The sequence below is a fragment of the Parus major genome, chromosome 6 (genome assembly GCF_001522545.3).
Source record: "Parus major isolate Abel chromosome 6, Parus_major1.1, whole genome shotgun sequence".
NCBI classification, from domain to species: domain Eukaryota; kingdom Metazoa; phylum Chordata; class Aves; order Passeriformes; family Paridae; genus Parus; species Parus major.
In genome coordinates, this window is record NC_031775.1 from 19896296 (window position 1) to 19919439 (window position 23144).

General features: G+C 39.6%; 1 long non-coding RNA gene across 1 annotated transcript; it reads left to right on the top strand.

Annotated features, from left to right (window-relative positions):
• Window positions 1-1081: 1081 nt before the first annotated feature.
• LOC107206544 lies at window positions 1082-22407 on the top strand. The gene is made up of 3 exons (XR_001522452.2): window positions 1082-1271; window positions 20315-20343; window positions 20885-22407. It is a non-coding gene; the product is annotated as an uncharacterized LOC107206544 (long non-coding RNA).
• Window positions 22408-23144: the final 737 nt, after the last annotated feature.

A 23144-nucleotide genomic window follows, 5' to 3' on the forward strand; every position in this document is an offset into this window, starting at 1 on the left:
GAGTGAGGCCTGTAAGTGAGCAGGCTTTTTTTCTGGCAGCAGATGGTTCAGGATGTAAGCTCATATCCCTGACCTGAAGGGATTTGGTGATGGGATGTAGAAATTGTCACTCTCAATCATTGCCTCAACTCAGATCTAACTGTTACTTCTGAAGATTTGACATCACTGACTCAACAGTTTGAAGTCTGAGGTCCTTTCTGGGATAATTTAGTGCTTAAAGTTTATTTCCTAATGGAAGGAAAAAGCCACAAAACACAGCCAACCAACAAACCAACAATCATCCAACAAAATACCTCCAAACCAAACCAAACCAAACCAAACCAAACCAAACCAAACCAAACCAAACCAAACCAAACCAAACCAAACCAAACCAAACCAACACAAAAAATGAAACATAAAAAAGGGATCTTTGTTGCCTATCTCAAATAAGACTTTGGGTGAAAGGGTCTTAGAAGAAGACTTGCTTTCATGAGGAGTAGCCCACCAGGGCTATCACTAATGCATATTTTCAGTAGTTAAACAAAAGAGCTTAAGTACTACAGATATCAAAAAATATGTTCAGATTTTTTGCAAGCCGCTTTAGAAATTGGCGTAAATACCTCATTTCAGAAGGTTTTTTCTATACTGCAGTAATATTTAAAATAACAAGGAAGGCAGAAATCAAAACATTTATACCAGTAACACTACCAAACCACATTTTTCATAAAAAAATCTGTATGGCTGGACAACATAACAGCTACTGACATCAGTATGAGAACTTTTGATATATTAGATTACTTCAAGCTTGCAAGTTTGGGGTTTTGGTCAGTTTATAGAAAGTGTCCATCTGACTCCATGCACATTTTGCTTTGGTAACAGCTGCTCCCTGGTTGAAACCCTTATAATAGAAAGGAGTTAACTGAGTCAGCCAAAATGCTCCAGACTTCCTATAGCACATGGATTCTCTTTTCAACTCAGCACTATGCCTCATCCTTTGCTGTTATATTTTATGCTGTGGTATGTCAAGTAATGGGAACCACATAGGCCAGACGTCACCGCATTACTGAGATGTTTAAAGCGTGAAACTGTTGACATGTCTTTTGAGGAACAGGCCCCTTTGAAAAGCAGTACCTTCTATCTGCTGTCTGGACATATTGTGTCGTCTAGATACAGTAGTTTTCCTTACATCACCAACTGAGAACATCTTTTCAGGACAATCAGTCAAGGAAATTAAGGAGACTGCTACCATTTGTCTGCTTTGGATGCCAACATCGATTACAGAAGGAATGGAGGTAAGAGAGGACCAGTTCACAAATTCCTTTGAAGAAAGAGGGAAATGCTTTATATTTCCAGTGGGGAACTATTCTTTGTAGGCAGCAATTAAGACAAATTCTCTAATATTGTTGATATAGGCTGTCAGATAAAGTCCTTGGGAGAATATATTGAGCAATTGCTCTAAGTGGAGCATTTATCATTAACCTGAGATGCGCTCTCTGGTTGGTGTGGCTTGTCTTGCAAACACAAGACTGAGCCTAAACTGGGGACATAAATTTTCTGACACTGTGCTGTTTTGAAGGTAACGTGGTCGATAGCTGGGAGAAAGCCATGTGGCTGAAAGCCGTAATTGCCTGCCTGGCACAGAAATATTGTCTCTCCTTTGGTCAGAGGTGTGCAGGGAGGGGAAAGCAGACTGCAAAGAGTCAGAGATAAAGTAGCCAGGGGCAAGATCTTTGCCTGATAGCTTGGGGTGACTCTGGCCAGCTGAGATTGCCTTTTCTTTATCTCATGTGGTTGTGCCACACACCCCTTTCTTTATCTCATGTGGTTGTGCCACACACCCCTGCTACAGCTTCATTTTTTCCTAAATGTGGCAGCTGAAGAGAGATTAAAGATGCCCATGTGTGAGGAGGTCTGCTGTTCCCACCTAGAGCCTTGCACATGAGGCAGAGTGATACAAAAGTGGAGAGGGAAAGTCTGAGATTCTCTCTTGCAAACAGACCTGTCACAGCCATTTATGCCTTGTGTTAACAGCCCATCGGCCACCTACTGCTTAACACACAAGGATTAGCAGGGAAATCCCCAAACCTGCATGGATTAAAGTTATACACCAGGAGTAATTCATAAAAAGCTGGTTTTCTCTTTACAGTGAAACTGCATGGGCTGGGTCAACAGTGAAGCCCACAGCGTAGCAAGAAGTGGAGCGTTAGGCTGGCAAAATCTGAAAGCCAGAAGAATTCAGTATGGGATTTCCACTGCTATTAACCAATTAAACTGATCAATGTTTAAAAGACATTAAATCAATGGATCAAGGTCTGTCTAAAATAAACAATAGCATTTTTACATGTAGGCGGGTAAGACTGTCAATATGTTTATTATTATAAAATATAATTCAGTATGGCTAAAGCAGAGAGAGGATCTTGCCTGGAGGGAGCATGCTGACAGCCTAGTGCCTCAGCTGGATACTCTTTCTAGTAGAAATGTGTTGACTGTTCTTTATTTGAATAGAAAATGCACAAATTTGGAATGAAAAAAAAATCCAGAAATTTAGCACTGAAAAATCAATTGGGTTCCTTATTTTGGGCATCTAGTATGAGACCCCTTGAACTGATTTCAGAGGAGTTTACAGGAGCTGTCTCTGACAGCATCACAAGTTTTGCATCCTGAAGTGAAGGCATCACAAGTCACTCTAGGATTGTTAATTAATATTAGTTAATCATTAATGTTAAACCTGTATAGTCTCTGTCTCCATTTCAGAGGGTACCCGAACACAGCATGTTGGTTACCTTCAGAAACCAATATTTTTGTTGGCACATCTTTACCTTCACTAAAAGCATGGGCTGTGTAGGCTTTGCATCCAAGCAGCCACTTTCCCCCAGCTGTATTTCGCTGAGTTAGCATGCACTGTGTGCCACATGCAGACCTGGAGATATCATAGGAAACCACCCCTGCAGCCATGCTGTAATGCAAACCTCTTGGCATTTCTAAAAGAGCAGTTCCACATATCAAAGCATGCTTGTCTCAATTTGTGTTCAGATTTTCTCATCTGCTGTAACAGCTGTCCCTTAAGTAGCACAAAATAGGCTCTGCAGACAAGTCCCACCATGGGAATTCTCCTCCAAGGGAAACCTTGCACTGTGGTAATTAACAGCTCACATGTTCAGAGTGATGCATGCCAGGCATATCAAGCTGGGGAGATGTTAAAGGAGCCCTGGTAAAGAAAGCTGGGTTGCTCCAGATTTGGGTGTAGGACAGCACATGTGTAACTCTTCTACATAACTCCTGTACATAGGCCAATGCACAGGAGCTACACAGGAAGATGTACAAATTGGGAGTCTGAATGGAACTGAGAATTGGTATTCTTAACTGCTTGGTTTCAATTTGTTCTGTGCCTTTGTGTAGCTTACCTGGCTGTCTCATTATTTTCCAACTGTGAGTGAGAGAATATTTCTCATACTTTTACTTTTCTACAAATGTTGGGGGTCACAGCAAGGTTTGGATTCATGAAATCTCTGTCAGAGCTTTACTGAAAGCTGTAGGGCAGGGGGTCTAATCTCAGAATGACCTCAACTCCTGTGTCATACTTTTCTTCTTATAAGCAAGTGGTGAAGTTTTGGGGTTTTTTCTATTTTTTACTCTCTTCAGAAGCCATTGTCATAGCAACTTTCCCTTGAGTTGTCTTTAGGTGGTTACTATTCAACCTCAGGGCTATCTCTGTAACTGCTCTGGTTTTACCTGAAAAATTAAATGACTCTTTGCTTTAGGGAATAAACAAACATCATCTAAAAAAGCATATTTTTATGCTCACACTGCAGAAGACACTACTGCTTCTACTGTGATATGATAAATAACCAAGTAGGACAGTCTCATTTAGAAAGACTTAATAGTACAGAGTTAATAATTTTAATTTTTGAATTTTAGCTTTTCAAGAAAGGGACTATTGAAAATATAGGGACCAATTGAAATATAGTTATATCTTAATATAATAAAATATGTAATGCAAAAATCTAATAAAGGCCAAAAACCTGAACAGATCTCAAAATGGAACAAGCACGATCACCCTAAAACAGTTCAAAGCCTCAGAGAACTTAAAATAGCTTGTAAAATGTAAGAGTTCTCCTCCTGTCCCCCCATCTCTTGCTACTGCAGCTGTTCCAGCAAAAGTTTCCTTCTGCAGAAGTTAGTTTTAATACCAGTTGGAAAAGGAGACTAAAATATTTTTGCTATGATCAGTCTAGATGAATTTCACACCTCTCTAACAGAACCAACTAGGCCAACAGCAGTGAAGTCACACTTAATCCTTGTTTTGAGGGTTTAAGGGAAACATAAACCCTGTGCTGCTTCTCAGCTGAAGAATAAATGCAGGGCGAAATGTGTCCCTTTCCTTTAGCCGCTGGGAAGCCTTGCAATAAACGGGAGGTAAGGAAGGGGAAGGCAGGACAGGAATTTGCAGATGCTGGAGGCTGACTCAGGGGGTCTCTGTGTGTCAGCAGTGGGAGCTGTCCCTGCTGGGTTTGATCCCCTGGCACAGGGCACAGGGCACACAGCTGGGGACAGGCACCGGCAGCAGCTCCTGCTCCTCCTCAGCCCTGGCCTCACCCAACTTGAGCCAGGCTTACAGCAAGGACTTTGGCACGCCTGCTTAGACTAATTGGCTTGACAGCTAATTAGAGCTCACGAGCCCAAAGCACAAAATAAACATGACATCCATGCTCTGCCTTTCATAACACCGGCATTTCGCTCATTTTGGTGAAGCCTATTCGTGTCACATAGATTGAAATACCTCGTTGAACTTGTTACCATATGACTGCCCTGAGCACATGGTAATGCCTCTTTTAATGCCAGGAAGCACATGAATTACACAATTGAAGTCACTGCAGTGTTAACACAGGTCATCCCAAAGGGAGCTCTCCCATTTATTCAGATGTGGTTGAAGGATTGAACTAAAACAATCATTATTAAGTGGAAGGATACACTTATGGAAGATTGTTTGCTGAGCAACTGTTCCACTGAAGTTTTGAACTGGAGGCAATAAGTACTGAAAAGGGAATAGCTGCTAAAAATGATGACTGAAATGATGATATTTTAATTTGTAGGAAAATGAAAACATGAGTGGCTGATTCATGAGATGTGGAAAGAATAACCTTATTACAGCTGAGCTGATTTTGCTGCACATTATGAATAGTTTTATGTCAAGTTTTACTTTTTACTGATGAAAGATAACCATTGTCTTCACTGTTATTAGAAAATAAAATTACCAAAATTAAAAAAAAAACCCCAAAACCACCACCAACAAAAAACAAACCCCAAACCAAAATCAAAAACCCCAAATAAACAGAGAAGCAAATCACCAAAACCCCCCAAAAATTATCCATCAAATTATTCATAATCAACCTGTACTTTCCCAGGTCTAACAAGAATGCCTGAAAAGGAAAAGGCTGACCTGAGGTCTCCACATCCAGTTTTCATGCCAAAACACAGAAGATGCACCACAGTGTTAAAATACATATTTTTTAGTTTGAATTGAGTGCCAGAAGGTTTTTGGGCAAGTGTGACAGTCTGTTTCTTCTGTGGCTGATTGCCAGACTCTGAACAGAATTACACAGGCATTACAGTTGTATGTAGGCTATTTTGTTCTGTTTCTGGGTTCAGTTTTGCCTTACAGGGAGGCTTCAGACACGTAACATAATTTCTTGGGCTGAGTCTGTGCAGTAAGTATGCTTATACTTTCTTATTCAATTAATTATTTAGAAGAATAGATGAAGCAAAACTACCTTTATAGCTGTAATTTTATTTCCACAAGTGAAAATGCCACCATGTCAGGTTCATTCTAAACTTACTGTTGGTATATAAATGATCACAAACTTTGCAGCCTGTTTATGAAGGATTCAGATACCACAATGACAATCACAGAACACATTCCAGTTACAAACCCACAGGATTTTTCTCTACCTATGGGCAGAGAAAACAATTCCATAAAGGATCATTTTTAAAGTATCCAATTTCTGAAGTAAGCTTGTGAAAAGGAGATGCACAATAGAGCTTTTTGGATGGATAGTAGTTAGAAAGCACTTCAGTATCTGCCCAATGACATTGATCCTGGTTAGGACATCCAGGTCCCATAATCATACAAACAAACAAAGATAACATATCTAGGCATACTTTCTATGCAGGTATGTTTAATGCATCATTCCAATCAGGATTCTAGGAATAAATACATACCAAAATCCTTATTTATCAGGGATATAAAAACTCAGACAATAAGGGAAGAATTAATTGACTTTTTAGGGAAAAAGAAAACCCCAAACTTCTTGTTTCAAAAGCAATTACTACAATTAAGTATGAAACAGCACCTTTCGTGCCAGCAATTCACTCTGCATGAATTCACTTGGCCAGAAAAGGGCAGTTTGTGCTTCAAACTAGAGCTAGGAGAATGAAATGTTCAGTTTGGGAAGATTTCAGCTATGTGTTGATAGGGTAAAGAGTTGCTAAGGTTAATAGGAGCTTTTGAGAGAAAGGGAAGAGAAGAGAGAAGTGTCATTTTCTTGAGTAATTGTTTCATTCACAAAAACAGAGATAAGAAGCATGTGTAAGAGCCCTGGGGATGAAGGATGGGTTAGCTGTGATCCAGAAAGCATTTTAAGTCTTTTATAGGGGAAAAATTACCCTAGCTTTCCTTGATTTAGTAGGCAGGGGTTCCCATGAGCCCAGTTCATTTTATCACTGCAAGAAGTAGGGTAGGTGATATTCAAAAGCCACTTCTTTCATATTGCATGACTCTTCCTCTTGGGGTGTTTCAAGAGGATTTGCACTTCACAGTCATAGGATCATCACAGAGAATATTTGCCCCACATCCTTTAATCCATTGTTTCTAAAGACATACAGCTGTTATGTCTCTAGCCAGTTCCTAAGGAAAGGGAGCATGTTTAGGGTGTCCTGTTCTCACGTAATACAGTACATTATTTTTACCTACTAAACCAAAACCACGGTGTCTTTGGATTACATATGTAAAGAATGAACAGGCCTGAAATTAAGTATGCTTTTTAGTGAATATCTCTTACTAAAAGTAGTAGATGTATATTTCAATATTTAACATGGCATTATTAAATTCCATTAGTTTTTAGACTACTTTTCACAGTCTGTATGATTTCCCCATTATAAATTCATTCTCATGGAAAATAGTAAAATGCTTATGATACAGACTCTTTTGAGCCTTTTATGAAGTGGATTTGTCTCCAGTTGAGGGAAAAGAAAAATGTGTTTCATATACACAGGAGGATTCTGGGGATCCATTTCAGGCCCTGTCATCAACCTGGTAGCAATTATTATTATTACTTTTATTATTATTATTATTATTATTATTATTATTATTATTATTATTATTATTATTATTATTATTATTATTATTCCTCCAATGATTCTGCAGTGCTCAATTCATAAACAAAATCCTCAAAATTTCATGTTCAGAGATATTAAAGGAAGCAGTCTCTACGCCTTCCTCATTAGGAGTTGCTCAAGAACATGTTGTCCTTCTCTACAGATTGCCCCTGTAAGGCTGCCAATGTCAGCAAGACCTTGGGTGCATCTGTCATGCTTGTGACTGTAGACTTGGTACATTATCTTGTGTGCATTTGCTCATGAGTAGAAAAAAAATCTAACTTTTTTATTTTTGGTGGGTTTGCTCCCTTTGCTTCTTGCATTGCATAAAAACAAGCAGCTGGAATCAAAAAACAAAGTCTATTTTCTCTTATCTACAGGAACTTTTTTCTGATAATTGAGTTAATATTGGAAGTCAAATTGGTTTTTGTCTGAAAATCCAGCTCTTGAATGTATTTGGACAAGTCAACAACTAAATTCCTTTAAACATAGCTAAACAAAATAAGGATTTTGAAAAAGTACTTGTATGGATTTTCAAGACCTGTTATTTTACTATCTCAGTGTACAAATGTCTTTCAGATACTTTTCCTGAAAGGTTTCTTCAAGATAAGACTACCTGTGGTACTGCTGGTTGCTTGCACTGAATTATTTCCTAGTCCACAAGGTGGTCAGTGACAGGTTTCTCCTCACTGCTCTGAATATCACTGCAGCAGGCTCAAACACCCAATTTTGTGCAAGAGTGATTCCCTATTAAGAGTGTTGACTCTGTCCAACAGATCTTGTGATCCTTCCTTTAATGGCTGCTATTGTCTTTTGCCACCTCCTATTTGTTTTTAATCTGCTTAATGTATGCCTTATCCTGCAGTGCTCCCAAAGCTAATAATTTATGAGACATCTTAATGTAGTAGGATTACATGACTTGCATAAATCTGCTAAAATGGTGACCCATTGCATATTGCCTTCAAAATCTAATAAGCATTCAACTTTGTTTCTCAGCCAGCTGGCAGACTGCTGTGATATCATTCTGATTTTATGACGAAACACTGAAGCAAAGCAGAGGTAACTAAAGCTAGCTAAACTGAGAGAACAAAACTGAACCTAAGAATCAAAGGTGAAGGAAAGGTTTATATAGAGAGAACCAAAAAACATGAAGAAAATGAGTGTGATGGCAGCCGTGGCAATGCCACCTTGGGAACCCAGCCTATTCTGCTGCCTTTGTGTTCACATCTGTTCTCATCACATGCCAGAAAAGGACTGAGCACTGACACTGTCTAATGTCAGTGTCCATATCTGGAGTTTACATCAGAGTGTTTCTGTGATAAAGACATGGAAGCTGAAATTATGAACCCTGACTCCAAGGCCTCTGTTGGAGCTCTAGAAGTAATCCTGCAGATGGAACCCCTTCCTCCCATGGAGGAGTATCATGCATCAAAGTATGCATAATCTGCAAAGCTTGCATTCTAAAACGTGTGACAGGGAGAAGTTAGTTGACCTAACAGATATTTTCCCTTCTGGGTTTTGGATTTAATGAGAAAATGATAAATAATCTTTCCTAGCAATCCTGTTTTTCAAATAGATATGCTACTGCAGTAAAGAACCAGAGATTTTCTTCAAAGATAGAGAAGATGAGAGCTTTGTGACCACTGATATCCAGTAGGCAATACCTGAAATATTAGGTCCTCTTTTTTCAGAAGGTAATGGAAGAAAGAATAATGATAAATAAAAATAAAAAATAATAAAATAAAATAAAATAAAATAAAATAAAATAAAATAAAATAAAATAATAAAAGACATGCCTTGCTTACAGATGTTAATTTGTCCAAAGGGGGTATTTCAAATGGGAGCCCCAAGGAGAGCAGGCACACGTGCATTTTAATTAGAGTTGAAAGTTTAATCACAGAACTGGTTCTCAGACGTGAAAGGACTCAATGCTGTGCTCATCTCCTGCTGGGAGGCTGCCTCCCTAGCCAAGCCTGGACATGGAGGCTATGGCTTCTGAACCTGTCAATCACAAGACTTCCAGCCAACCTAGTTCCCAGCCCCAGAATACCCAAGCCAGGATTCCTGTCAGGCTCAACCTTGCAGGTTTCACAGAGCAAGTTCTGCTACAGAACGCTGTCATTCACAGTGACATTTCCCTCACTCAGTAAAGGTATGGAGGAAATGTTGAATTTAGGTTTCCTGAGTTGTCTAAGTCATCAAACAACTCTTATTGGGATAAATAACAGCTGTTGTATGTCTTTTTATCAGAAAAGGGAAATTGATGTAATTCATGACTGACAGTGAGACTGTGCTTTGCTGTGTGATGTTGGATTTGAGATTTGGTGAATGCAGTCTAAGTTTATCAGATGGTTTACCAAATTGAATACCTCTACAGGGACCATCTCTTTGGACAGTGATACTATCTGCTTTGGGATTGAAAGCAAGAGCATTCCAGATTCATCATTGTTTTTAACATTGATCTGTAAACTAATGGTCTAGAGAGGGGAAAAAGGAATTGCAATGATATAAAGGAGATAATGGCTCTTAATATGATTTAGTTCAGCCCTGTCACAAGATAACTTTCTTAAAAACTCCTGGCAGTCAGATGTATTCAAGGACAAGTCAATTTGTTTTAATGCACAAGGATTAGGGAAGAAACTGGTGTCTCTTGTGGGAAGGAGTGAGCTATCCGAGAAAATAAGTGATGTAATTAACTTCCAAATCCCCCTACAAGACTGAACTGTTATACACCTGCTGAATTTTGTGCACCTCTCAGACTTAGCACTTTTCCTTTCCTTTTTCCCCCTCACCCCATCTGTTCGTATAGCACCTGTACTTCTATGCCTCACTGACTCTCCATCTGTTTCCATAATTTGTATCTTTCTCCTCTGCTCCTGGCCCTTGAAATTTATAATAGAAGTAGGGAGACATTAGGAATGAATGCCTCAACATGTTCATCTGACAGAGTCTTTACACTAATGCTTCGGTTCCTGCCTGCTGCAGGAGCTCAAGCCTGTTCCTGCCACTCCAGGGCAGCTTTAGACGATTTCTAATAGCCCACCATCTGGTTCCTATAAGAAGTTAAACCTCATTTTCACCCAGCTGCTGCTGCTGATGCAATTTGTACCTTTGTCCATGTTCATTCTTCATTAGAGAGTACGATCCAGCAGCAGGATCACTGTAGACCACTGTGACCTGGTTTCTTGCTGCCAATGACTGACTGGCTTAGCTCATACAATACTGACAAAGTAGGTTTCATTCCCAGCTGGATGTTACTAGCCTGGAGGAAAAAAGTTTTTCTATATTGATATTGGCCACTTAGGAGGTTTACTCTCACCCCTCACAACAGACAAGTTAAAAAGAATTAAAAAGCTGCAATTCAGTGTGAAATATAATGCCAGAAATCGATCCTGTAGTATATTAAAACTACAACACATTAAGTGGAGATATATTTGCATTTATGTCTTTATTACAAAGCTCAAAAAATACACACACATAGGCATATTTCTGCAAATGCCATTAAAGAAACCCACACACTCATGTTCTACATTACAACACTTCAGAAGGAAAGAGAAGCTGCATATAAATGGATGGTATTAGGCCCTCCAGAACCTCAGAACTCCAACCATATTTTAATACATATGATCTTAAACAAAATCCAGCAATGGTTAACTATAGGGTGGCACTGTAAATTCACTGGCCACATGAGAGTTAGTTTGTGCTCCTGCATCATGTATGATCTGGTATGATGAGTGTTTGGTTACAGCTGTTGAGCTACTGCTGGAAAATTGAGGGTTTGGCACTTCTAAAAAGAATCATCTAGGACTCATGAAAACTAGCAGAGGTGCAGATTGTAACACCATTGGTGTTGGGTTGAAAACAAGTTGGATTATAAAGCAGCTGTTTTCCAAACTAAAAGTCACAGCCATTTCTCATTGTACCCTCTGTCAATCAACTGATTATCAAAATGGAAAATCTTCAAGAGTTATTATTCCAAAGGTCTGAGCCCCTCTGCCATTTTTAGTTTATCATAATGCAATTCAATCTGTCAGTGAATGTCACTTTGCTCATGTACACTTTGCTTGTAATGCTTTCAGTGTAACAAAATATAGTCACTCCCACCATTTCTTAATCTTCTGCTGGTATTCAGGCCATTTTAAGAAGGTGACCTAGTATCATTCTCTCAGGCATTCAGTTAATCTGGTGCAAAAGAACTTTAAATAAGTAGCTGCTCTAGTCTGCTCTAGCCCGTTTTATTGGAGAAGACATGCAGCTTTGCACAAATCCCCATGCTGGATACCTGAGACAAAACCTGGAAAGATATGTGCTCATATATTATTAATAAGTCATATTTTGGGTTTTAAATGACCTTTCACCTAATGCTCAAAAAGTGCTGTAGATATATTAACCCCCCACCATACCCTTTGGACAGAAGTAAACACAGGACCCTCAGAGTACAAGTAACTTGCTCAAGGTCACAGAGCAAAGGCTGTGTGTGCATCTTGGCCGAGTGACTCTGCTCTAATAACTAAGCTACAATCCCAAACCCTCAGAAAACAATCAAAAACAAAACCAAAACCCATAGTGATTTTCTGTGGTCTGGTAGCACTGGCTGGAAGGGAGGTATACTTTGGATGACTGCAAAATAACCTCACTCAGGTGTGTAAGTTTGAAACACACTTTAATTTTATATGGAATTATAACAGTAATGAAGTGAGATTGAACTCAAATGAATAATGAGTTCTAAATTGAGAAATGGTGTGATAATGCTTTCCATGGTTCAATTAGTCAGCCATCTGTAGTACTTTCTACTAATAGTTACATTGCCTGGTTTAGAAGAGATTTAAACGCCTCTGTCTAGTTTTCAAGAACATGTACCCATTATACAAGAGATATTAGGCATCATGGGGAAAATATAACAGGAAATGGTGTGTGCATTGACCCACATCCAATGGATCTAAGTTTAATATGAAGACAGTCTGAACATTCAAAATTTTAACTGGAAAAAAAAATAAAATCTGACTAGCTGAAACAAACATGCATTTATTTCCTCTGTAATGAGCTACTTCAAAACCCTATCTCAGACTTGAATATCTTTTTGCCTTCAGTGTCCATTTCGACCATGAAGCCCCTGTTTGGATAATGCCTGGTGTGTTCCCACTCAGCAGGGCTAAGGGTAGAACTGTCTCCTGTCACACTGTAGAAGCATTTGAAAGCACCAATTCCTCACAAACAGCTTTATTCTCAGTAAAGGATTTTTTCCCTTCATATCTTGAGTTCACAAGGATCTCATTCTTCCTCAAGAAGAGTTAAAAAAGCTACAGAACTGGTATATTTTTATTATTCTTAGGCTGGGATGACAAGATAAGATGTGTCTGTGCTGCAGAATTATTGGTCCAAGGTGAGAACAGGTTAACATGGTAGTTTTGAAGAAGCTGGAGCAGGCTGAAGAAGGTAAAGCAAATCTGTCCTGATTGTCTGAAAAAGAAATAGCTCTACCTGTAGCATTTCCCAAAACCTGATATTATTCCAGAGAAAAATGAAGAGATGACACTCCATGTTTAAAAATGGCTAATACTGACATTATTAGAGTATGGAAGGCAGGATTTATTTTCTCAAAAGAGAAGATAAAACACTGAGGAAGGTTGGCTGTATGTTTTAGTCTGTGTTAGAAAGCACTTACTGTACCACCCAGGAGAAAAGGCAATAGAAACCCTCTTTTTAAGGAAGAAAAGTTGACATAATATATGTCTTTACTGATAGTGATAAACCCCGGGTAAATCTATTACTTTGTGACTCATGCAATGCACACAGAAGAGTGCTGCATTGACACATCAATCAGGATTTAAACATATCCTAATTAGTTGCCAGTGCCTGTCACTGAAAGGGCATTAACCTGATGCACAATGAATGAAGTATATTGCCTAAATATTGTCTATGAAAATAGTATTTATTTATATTAATGTTAACCTGCCCTTGACAAACTTTTGTTGTCTTATGACTCTGTTGCAGTTAGTTAATAATTTACTCATAATTACTTGCCTATAAGAAGCTGAATCTTTCATCAAACAAAAGATAAAGTGTTTTATGAACACTTTTATATAAGCAGGATTTATTTCCTTCTAGGAAAGCAATTTAGTAGTAAGCTGTTTTTGCCCATGGGACAGAAGTACCCCTGAAATTCTAACTTAATTTTTCTTGTTTTAACATGGAAAGTATACTGTACTGCTAGAGCTTCTCCAGGACCACACTAACATCACTGAAGTACTGATTATTCTATGTTGGCTGTGTTCTATGTATGGCTGTAGCGTTCTCTAGCACTTAAAACAATTTTTTTTTTTTTTTTTAAATTGTGGGAAATAAACACATTACATGGCTTTGCATTTCACCTGCCTTGATCTTAAGAGACATTGAATGATTATAGAGCTTAATCTCTTCACAGACCTTAAAAAGTTCTAGGCTACCCATTTCTTGATACAAAAAGATAACACTAGAAATTTGACATTGTGGAAATTCAGAGAAAAAAATCTTGATTGTAAGTTTAGTAAAGTTAATAATACCAACTAACACCTTATAATACACATTTATACATTTAACAATAGGCGTAATTTATGAAAAAGAGATCAGGTACCATAAACCTCTGTAAACATTGGAAATATTCTAACCATTGCAGTTGTCAATAGGATGCATATTTCAGTTTGTCACATACTGAGGGTAGGTGAGCAATAATGTGTTCTCAGATGTGTAGAAGTGAACTTCCTTTTAGTAGAGGGGACACTGGGAAAACCTGTTGTATGAGAGAAAATCATATAATACACAGCAGCGTAGTATCAGAGACTTCGAATGAGGCTTGACTGAGAGGGTGAATAGGTGGAAGGTTTGTGATTAATGTGTCTCACAGTTAAATAAAATTCAGTACTCCATTGTCTAAACCTGCATGTTAATTAATAATTAAAAATTATCTGCAGAATATCCACCTATGAATGTTTATGAAAATACTTTATTATGCTGTTCTCTGAAGATATTGCTTCAGTGATTATAAATTGTAACTTGTCTAACTATTGTTAGATATGCACAGGTGAATTATTATTAGATATCCACATGTACCCTTCATTGATGCAGCTACAGTCTTGTATTCAAGGGAAAACTGCACCCACTGCATTAGACACAAACAACCCATGCCTCTTCCCAAATAACTTATCTTAGTTCTGACCATAGGTTGAATTACAATTTGCTTATGAGAAACAGAAATTAACATCTGCCCATAGATCAGATTAAATTAAAGCCATGAACATGAGTAGATGCAGCATATGAGACTATTCAGTTAATAAATCCTCATTCTACCATTATTATATTGCCCAGAGGCTGCAACTGAAGGTCAAAACCACACTTCCTTTATGTCAGTTGCCATTAGGAATCCCAACATTCCACTGAATTTAGCACAGGAGAAAAAAAAAAAAACAAACATTTTTGCTGCTGGAAAATACTTCCTTTTTAAGGCAGATTTCATTTCGACCTTGCATTCAACTATTTTGAATTCAGCCTGAGGGTATTTTGTTTGATAGCTTGCTGCAGGCTTAGTACTGCATGTAAGACTGCTGCATTAGCAGAGCTCTGACATTTGACACTTATCTGTGACTACTGGTACATATTTGATCCTTAGCAGCACCATTGAATCTATCCATGAGAAAACAGAATATTATGTCTTTAGAACATGATTTCAGAGATTCATCTTTCATCAGGAGTACAAAAAATAATGTCAGTTAATCACTGATCCTTCAAAAATTTTGACTAAGTTGGGTATTATTTTTTTCATTATTTTGTTAATTGAAGAACATAAAGTTCCAAACAGAAAAGAAAATGTGAAAGCTATATTAATTCTGGAATTAAAGGTCACCTTTTCCATGCTAGCAAACACAGCCCCAGTAAGACATACATGCTGATGAAGTCAGCAAGCAATTAAGGACATGACTCCTACACAACCTCTTCAGCTTACTAGTCACTTAATCATACAAGGTGTCGAGCCTTGTCACCCTGGACCAAAAACACATGCTTAATTTTCAACATGTGACTCGGTTACAGGATTCTGTGAGATTACTTTTGCATAACATTAGACACCTGTTTAAATGCTTTGCTGGATCAAAGCAGGAACGCTCAGCGTTTTGCAGGATTGCGTGTTAAATGTGTTTTATCTCATCCTCCTATTGGAAAAACTCTGGTGGAGATATGCTTATGTAGTGGGAAGAGAGAAAGTGTCTTAGTGTCTTCTGATTGTGGTGAGATTCAGCTTTTCAAACCTTACTGTATGGGCTGATGTTTGATAATAAAAGATTTATTTTGTTCCAATTTATTTTCAGTTGCAAATTGCCACTTCTCAGCTATTTACCTCCAGACAAGTGTGAGAGACAAGAAAGCAAAGCAGGTCATTGCAAATGCTTCTCTTCCTGAATTATATTGAGGCTATTGTCAAAAATAAACACCAAGTTCCTAAATGTGAATATATCCCGGGGAGAGCAAAGTGTAAGTGTCATAATGAGTTGCAAAAAAATGTAGTGGCTGCTTGTAAACATATGGTCTCCCCTGAATGGTTTTAGTATGATGTCTGATGTCTGATTTTTCAGTGTTAAGCAGATTCACACCTTGTGGACATGAAGTTAGCTAGTGCTCACAGCTGTTCTTCTCAGAGGCTGGTTTCAGAACACACAATCTTTACATCTTTTGTGGTTTTTACATCTAGCTGACTTTTATCAACATTTCCCTTGGCCTAACTGGAGCGGAGCAGCAGTTCTATGCTGCTATTGCTTTTCTCCCTGAACAATTTAAACTGTACACAACAGATCTGGGAGTCAAGTACAGAGTTTACAGTACGTCAAGGCTGGCGGCTGCTTTGGGGAATGACTGGCAGAGCTTCCACTGTAGGGGCTCTGACTCACTGCGACTGCCACGAGGCAAAGTTGGCTGGTGGACTTAAAAAAGAATCGTCCAATGCAAACAGGCATCTGTAGGTTTATATTTTACAATGAAACTTTTTTTTTTTCCTCACCATAGCCTTTTAGTTGTGCCTTAGAAGTCAAAGAGTCAAAGCCAAATGATTCCTGGAAGCAAGCAAATAAAGTTACCTGGCCTACACAATTCCAGTATGCAATATACCAAGTAAAATGAATGGAAAATACTAAAATATGAGGCAATAAATATTTAGTTCTCCAAATTAAATCCATTAGAAGAAATTAGTATTTGTCTTTGTGATCATTATGATGATACCTGAGCAGTTCTGGAATGCTGTGTTTGTAGATAGTAGCTATGGCCACAGCATGAACACTGCTGTTGGAAACTGGGGAACACTCTGCTTTGTGTTTTCATAGTTACATCACACACAAGAGATAGATAGATAGATAGATAGATAGATATAGAAATAAATATGGATATAGATATACACACACACATATATATATATTTGCGTTATTGCTATAGCAGTTGCTGTATTGCTCCATTCTGTTTCTTGGCCTATCTGGAATGACCAAGGGGTATCAATATTTATAAAGCAAACTGGAGAGCTTCCACAAAACCAAAAGCGTACAGAAAGAAGTCCTGGAATTGCTCTGATGTGTTTGCAGAGTGATGTAGCTGTCCTGATTTGATACAACTATAAAAACCCAACACAAACCATGGAGAACTTTTACCCTGCTTCCTCTTACTTCCTGCTCCCACTGCAGTGGCTCTATGCACACCACTGCACTTCTCTGTTTAGTCATCGACATTCAGTAGAGGGTAAAGGATTTGCTTCTTCTCTTTGGTCATCAGGGCCCACTCAGAAAAAGGGGAACTAATGGTGTAAGAGAGATATTTTAAAGGTCTTTTCATGTATGTGATTTGTTTTCCATTTTGTTGACTGCTATTTCTGTAGCTCCTTTTTAAGCCTGTGCTTTAACAGTGACGGCTACTATTGTATCTTCAGAATATCCTGATATCTTCCTACTTCCTTCTCTTCTGGCTGGAAGGAAATCTCATTAGTAAAAACAGTAATAAACAGGCCCAGGTTCGTGAGAGTCAAGAGTGCTTTTAAGTGCTTGGATTCATATCTATTAAATGCACTTACAGACCTCAGACCATCCAACATGGCTTAATTAATATCCCTTCTGAGGTCATCATTTTGCTGTCACATTTTTTCAGATTCTAACCATGTGTTTATGCATTCTGTTAATGCACAAACCATACTAATTTTCCAATAAGAAGTGGTCCTATTGGCAAGAAATATCACATCTAATCAAAAGCTGTGTGATTTGGGAAACTTGGTAAGAATGAGGAAGTATATATGGGCCTAACTCTTAAACAAAATACAAGGATATACAAGAATTGCTATATTAAAATGATAAAATAAAAAGCCCAAAGAAAATACTTTATGTCTGCACTATTAATTTGTATTAAATTTCTATTCATACCATATGGATTAGCCTGAACAAGGGATTTTCTTTAATATTTTATTTGGCTGGGTTGAGTGCAAGGGTTCCAGTACTCTGGAGATGATCACTCTGAATGACTGGGTGACCCATTAAAGCATTCTGCTGAGGTATGTCTTTGTCCTGCCAGCTGGAGGATTTTGCCAGGGTTAAGTGCCAAAATAGATCTCAATACAAAAGTTTTAACTAATTCAAGGAAATTGTTACGTAACCTCACTGCCAAGAATAGAGTTCATGTATACTGTTACAGAGAGATGTGATGAGGTTGAATATATTCGTATTTGCAAAGTACTTTGATAAGAAGCTGTTACAGTGTGCAATATATTATCATGCTAAATATGTACTTCAGTCTTTGAACAGGGATTGGGCAGATAGAAAATAAGCTAAACAGAATTTTCAATTAATATGCGCTAAAATAGGTAGTCTAAATTCTATGAAAAAACCCAAAATGCTAAAGATAGTAACTTGCCATGTGTAAATATATAGTTATGTGCATATTAGTATAATCTCCTGCTAAAATTTCCTCTTTTGAGTCTTTAAGACAAGGACAGTATATCCAACCTTACATGTTTTACATCAGCATCTCAGAGAGCAAACATTTGGCATTGCAACAAAAATCCCAGAATTATTTCATGATGTGATTTTGCTCCAGTATCCATCTGATCACTACAAATATATTATTCTTCACTCTGTTCTCATGACAAGGTAGGAATAGTAAGGAATAGTATGAAAGTGAGGCTCAGAATTAACTATGCAAGACATCTGTGCTTATATGTGAAGTCTGGTTGATACTGGGTCTCCAGCATTTGAAGTCAAGACCAAGTGCCCCACTGACCTCAGAAACACAAACCTAGCCTCTTGTCTAGAAGTACTTTTTATTATTATTTTATGCTATTTCTGTGTGTAAGTGCTTGCCCTGCCACAGCTACTGATGTTACATAAAAGCAAAGTGTATTCTACAGGGACATCAAAAATGTGAAGGAGGCTGTTGGACACAAACCATTGGAACTTTGGGGTTTTTTTAACCTTGGAAAGTGTTTACCTTTACTGACCCTTAAGCTGATTCTTTAACATTTACACTGTACCTTTAATCAAAGTTTAGGAAGGTTTTGTATATAACCATTTAACAAAAACATTGTGGTAAATAAGTTTAGGGTATATGGATGTAAAAAAGGCTTTCCCCCTTTTTTAATATAATTTTCCTCAAGATAATAACATGCAATTGTTTTCTATCATTTTCCCAGATTCAGTTAGGCCATATATGCCTTATGGAAAAACTGGAGAGTTTTTCTTATTCTCTCACATTTCTCCTCTTAAGAAAAAAAAGATATTATTTGTATAATGTAGTCATCATTTAGAGAACACATAAATCTTAGCACTGTTACTCCATTCATATGTTTTGTTTTTTTTTTCCAAACTGTCATGCCAAATTAATCTCTGGTGCAATATTGTGTCACCAGTAAAGCTGTGCCACTTGCTTGGACTCTTTAGTTTTAATTGAAAGATTTATCATTCCAGAGTTTCTCTGTCTTCTGTACTTAGTACATAGATCCTTGGAAACCCTGACTGCTTTGCCATTACTGTCTCTTTTCTTTATATAGTGTATCTTTTTCTTGTTTTTTAGTCGTGGTTTCTTTTAACAGAATGTGTGGAAAGTTTTCTCATATAAGCAAAATAAAAAACCCACTGTGATTTGTACTTGACTCATATAGGTACAGTTATGCAACTTTATTTAGCTTGTTGCATTTATTGCACTTAATTAAATAATTTGTTATTGATAATGTGTAATTGGGCAAGTTGTATTATGATTAAATGCAATAGCTTGTTCTTCCTCAGATATTTAATTGCTAAAATCAAGAATGCCAAGGGGTTTGGATAAATGATGAACAGTGTTGGGCGTTTTAATTGCAAAGATCCAGGATTGATGAATATTTTAAATACTTCTGTAATACTGTACACAGAATATCCACAAGAGGGAACTGTTTTACATAAAGAGGAGTCATTTCCTTGCTGCTAAAAAACTGCTTTCTGGAACCAAATCCTCCAGAATTACGTTGAGTAGACATGATTGTGTCCTGGACTATGCTACATGGTAAAAACAGGAAAAACACAAGTCAGCACAGTGTTTGTCATGTTCTGTAAATAGTATTGTTAACCAAGTAAATTTTGAGCTCTTGTGTTGAAATATTAAATAGACAACTAATCTGAAGACTAATCCATTGAAGGTTTCTATTTGTTTGGAAGAGATCTCTCCAGGATGCAGAACTTGAAAACCTTGTTTAGTCTGAAGGCAACATGAAATTGAGTTGTTGCCTCAGTAAATGAAGCATACAGCCCCTGGGGGCTTTCTCAAACTCTGTTTTATAGAGTCTGCACTGGAAAGCAGCCCTTTCTTTATTCATAAAGGAGTAAGCTCAAATGGGACTTAAGGGAAGGGATATTCCTTCAAGGATCATTTTTACCTCTGTCTATGAATAGGTGAACAAAGTACAAAGCTACTTACTTTGCTTTGTCTTTTGCAGATACTTCCTAGTAAGGAAACTTTCAACTGGTAAGTCTCACCAATTGATATCAATATTTACTTTTCAGTGTGAGTTTCATGGTAAATATTTGTAGAACTGAGCCATATTTATGTAAATAGAAGTTTATACAGATAAAGCAAAAGGTTTTCCCCTGGATATATAGTGTGAAATTTATAAACTAGGACTCCTATTGTATGTGTTGATTGGTTTATGAACAGTTTTTGAGCATCAGAACTAAAAAGCAGCCTTTTACAAATGATCACAATAAATCTCCTATCCATGTCCAAATCTGCATTTAAACTGTGTGAACATGTTTGAACCAAATTATTTGAACATACGGACTATATTTTGTGGTGCACTTGCTTTTCTTTAGGAGCATCTTTGGTATGTGTGGCTACAGTATTATGGAGATGATATTTTAGAAGTGCCTAACGATTCTGTTCGCATCTGGAGTGCCCTTGAAACCAGTGTCTGCACTGCTCAGCTGCAGCAGTATTGAGTATATGAGTCAGATAAATGCTTTTTAACTTGTACCTTCTGAATGTGTAAAGCAAGAAAATGTATTTTCAGACTGCAGCCTCTCTGTCAAATCTTCTGGGCCCTCTCAAACAACAGCGAGAGAGGATGCATGTCACAGCCATGGCTTCAGAGACTCGGTACTTGTTATCTGCCAGACCAGAATACAGAAGAAATTCCACCATGCAAAAGCCTTCCCTGGGATGTGCTCTGCAGCTGCTCTTCATTGTCCTCGTCCTTCGAAGTGCACAGGGCTTGTAGTTTCTATTAGCTGTAAGAGTGTCTGTAAGTACATGGCACTTCTGAAGATCAGACATCAAGTGCCTGTGTTACGATGCTCCTGCCCTTGTTCCACTCCTGGTGTTTGCTGATGGATAAAAGGATCCCTAGGTATCCGTGCAGCTGTGAAAAGGTTGTTCCTCCAACACCACCACAGGAATGCAGAGCAAATGGCCATGAGGACCAGGTTCTGAGCCTAGGACCCAAGGCTGTGTGATCCTGTCATGGCAACACTTTGCAGTCCAGGTGGCTTCTTAGCTGTGGGGAGGGTTGGTAATGAAAAGACATGGGAGAGGGCAGCAGCTGTGACAGTGCAGTCTGAGCTTGCATGTGGCAGCTGTGACATGCAGTTTCTTTTCAATCTGACTAGTTTTCTGCATATAGAAATCCTCAACTAAATTCCATTACAAGTCTCCTGGGAGTGGCCTACTTCAGGTCTGCTATGTAACTGACTGTTTTCCTCTGGGAAAATGTAACGTAGGATTTTTCTTACCTGTATACACTTCCATGACATTATCTAATGCCTTCTCTATTCAGAAGCCCCTATTAAACCCTTCTTGAAAAAGGAAGCTTTCTCTTGAAGGAGCAGACTGGAGGAGCAGATTGGAAAGAGACATAACGATAAACTCACAGAGTCAGACAAACTGTTACTGCATGAAAAAAGGGTGAGAGGGTTAGAGAGCCCCATAAAAAGCTTTGGGAAGTCATAAAATCTCATTACCTTAAGTAGAAAACAAAAACAAACAAGCCCCTGGCAGATGCAGAAACAGAAACCACGACTAGTAAAGGTTAAGAGATTACTATTTCATAATGGTGGTTCTCCGCCGGTATAGCAACTAGATAAGATGGGGGAATGTCACGCACACAAAGGCTGCTGTATTTTACCCTTGGAAAGATGTCAAGAGGATCTGCATAATACTTTGTACAGACAACCCAGTGAGCAGACCATGTGCCAAACAGAGATTTTGATTTATATATAAATGAATAGACATATAAATTTCTCTGCTTTTCAAAGTGAATCGGAAAAAAAAAAGTAGGAGGTGACTATCCAGATTTTCTTGCTGGCTTCCCCTTTCACCCCCATCCTCCCCAAGTGTGTAATTTTAAATCGTTATTCATATTCCTAGGGATGAAATTCAGGAATGTTCTCGGGATGTGCGGCAATTTACGGCGTGTTTGCGGAGCGTTTGCAGTACTTCCCCGTGTCAATTAAAGACAAGCCACGAACGCCTTCAGCGGAAAAACCCACGCCACGGTCCCCGATGTTTATTTCACGCTCCCTTAGCGCGTTTCCATGCCAGCTGCCCCCCTCCCGCGCCGTGCGCATCCCCGGGCACCTGCTGCTGCAGCTCAACCGCCTCCTGCGAGCCCCGAGCGCGCCCCGCTCCCTCCTCCCCCGCTGCTCCCGCTGCAGCCCCGGGCCCGCCGCCCCCGAGGGCGCCCTTGCGGCCGCGCCGCGGAGGGGTCGCGCCGGCCGCGGTGCCGCGCTGCGCTGCGGGCGAGGGGCGCGGGCGATGGGCGCGGGGGCCCGGCGGGGCTGCGGGGGCCGGGGCCGTGACTGCGCCGTGCGTTGGCCGCTGCGTCATGACATCCTCCGAACCGGCCCCGCGCACGGCCGGCGCGGGGGGGCCGCTGCCGCCTGCCCCCGCCCCACCGCGGCTGCGGAGAGCGCGGCGCGGCGGCGATGGACGCGCCAGGGCCGGCGGGACTTGTTGGACCGGCAGCTCCCCGGCGCGGCCGGGCACCGCCTCGCCGCCACCTGTGAAGCGCCTTCCTCGGCACACAGCCCCCGCTCCCGCCTCGCCGTCCTCCGGAGCGGGCGCTCGGCGCTTCGAGCTCGGGACCGAGCGGCCGCGGGGCGGGGAGCGCTGCCCATGGGGCGCCGGGAGCCCGCCTGAGCCGGCGCCCCCACCCCCGGCGGCAGCGGCAGAGCGGCACCCCCGGCCCGCCCGGCACCCCCGGCCCGCGGGGCCTTTGATGCGCCCCCGGAGCGGCCGCGGCTGCGGGCGCGGGGCCGTCGCGTCCCCCGGCGGCA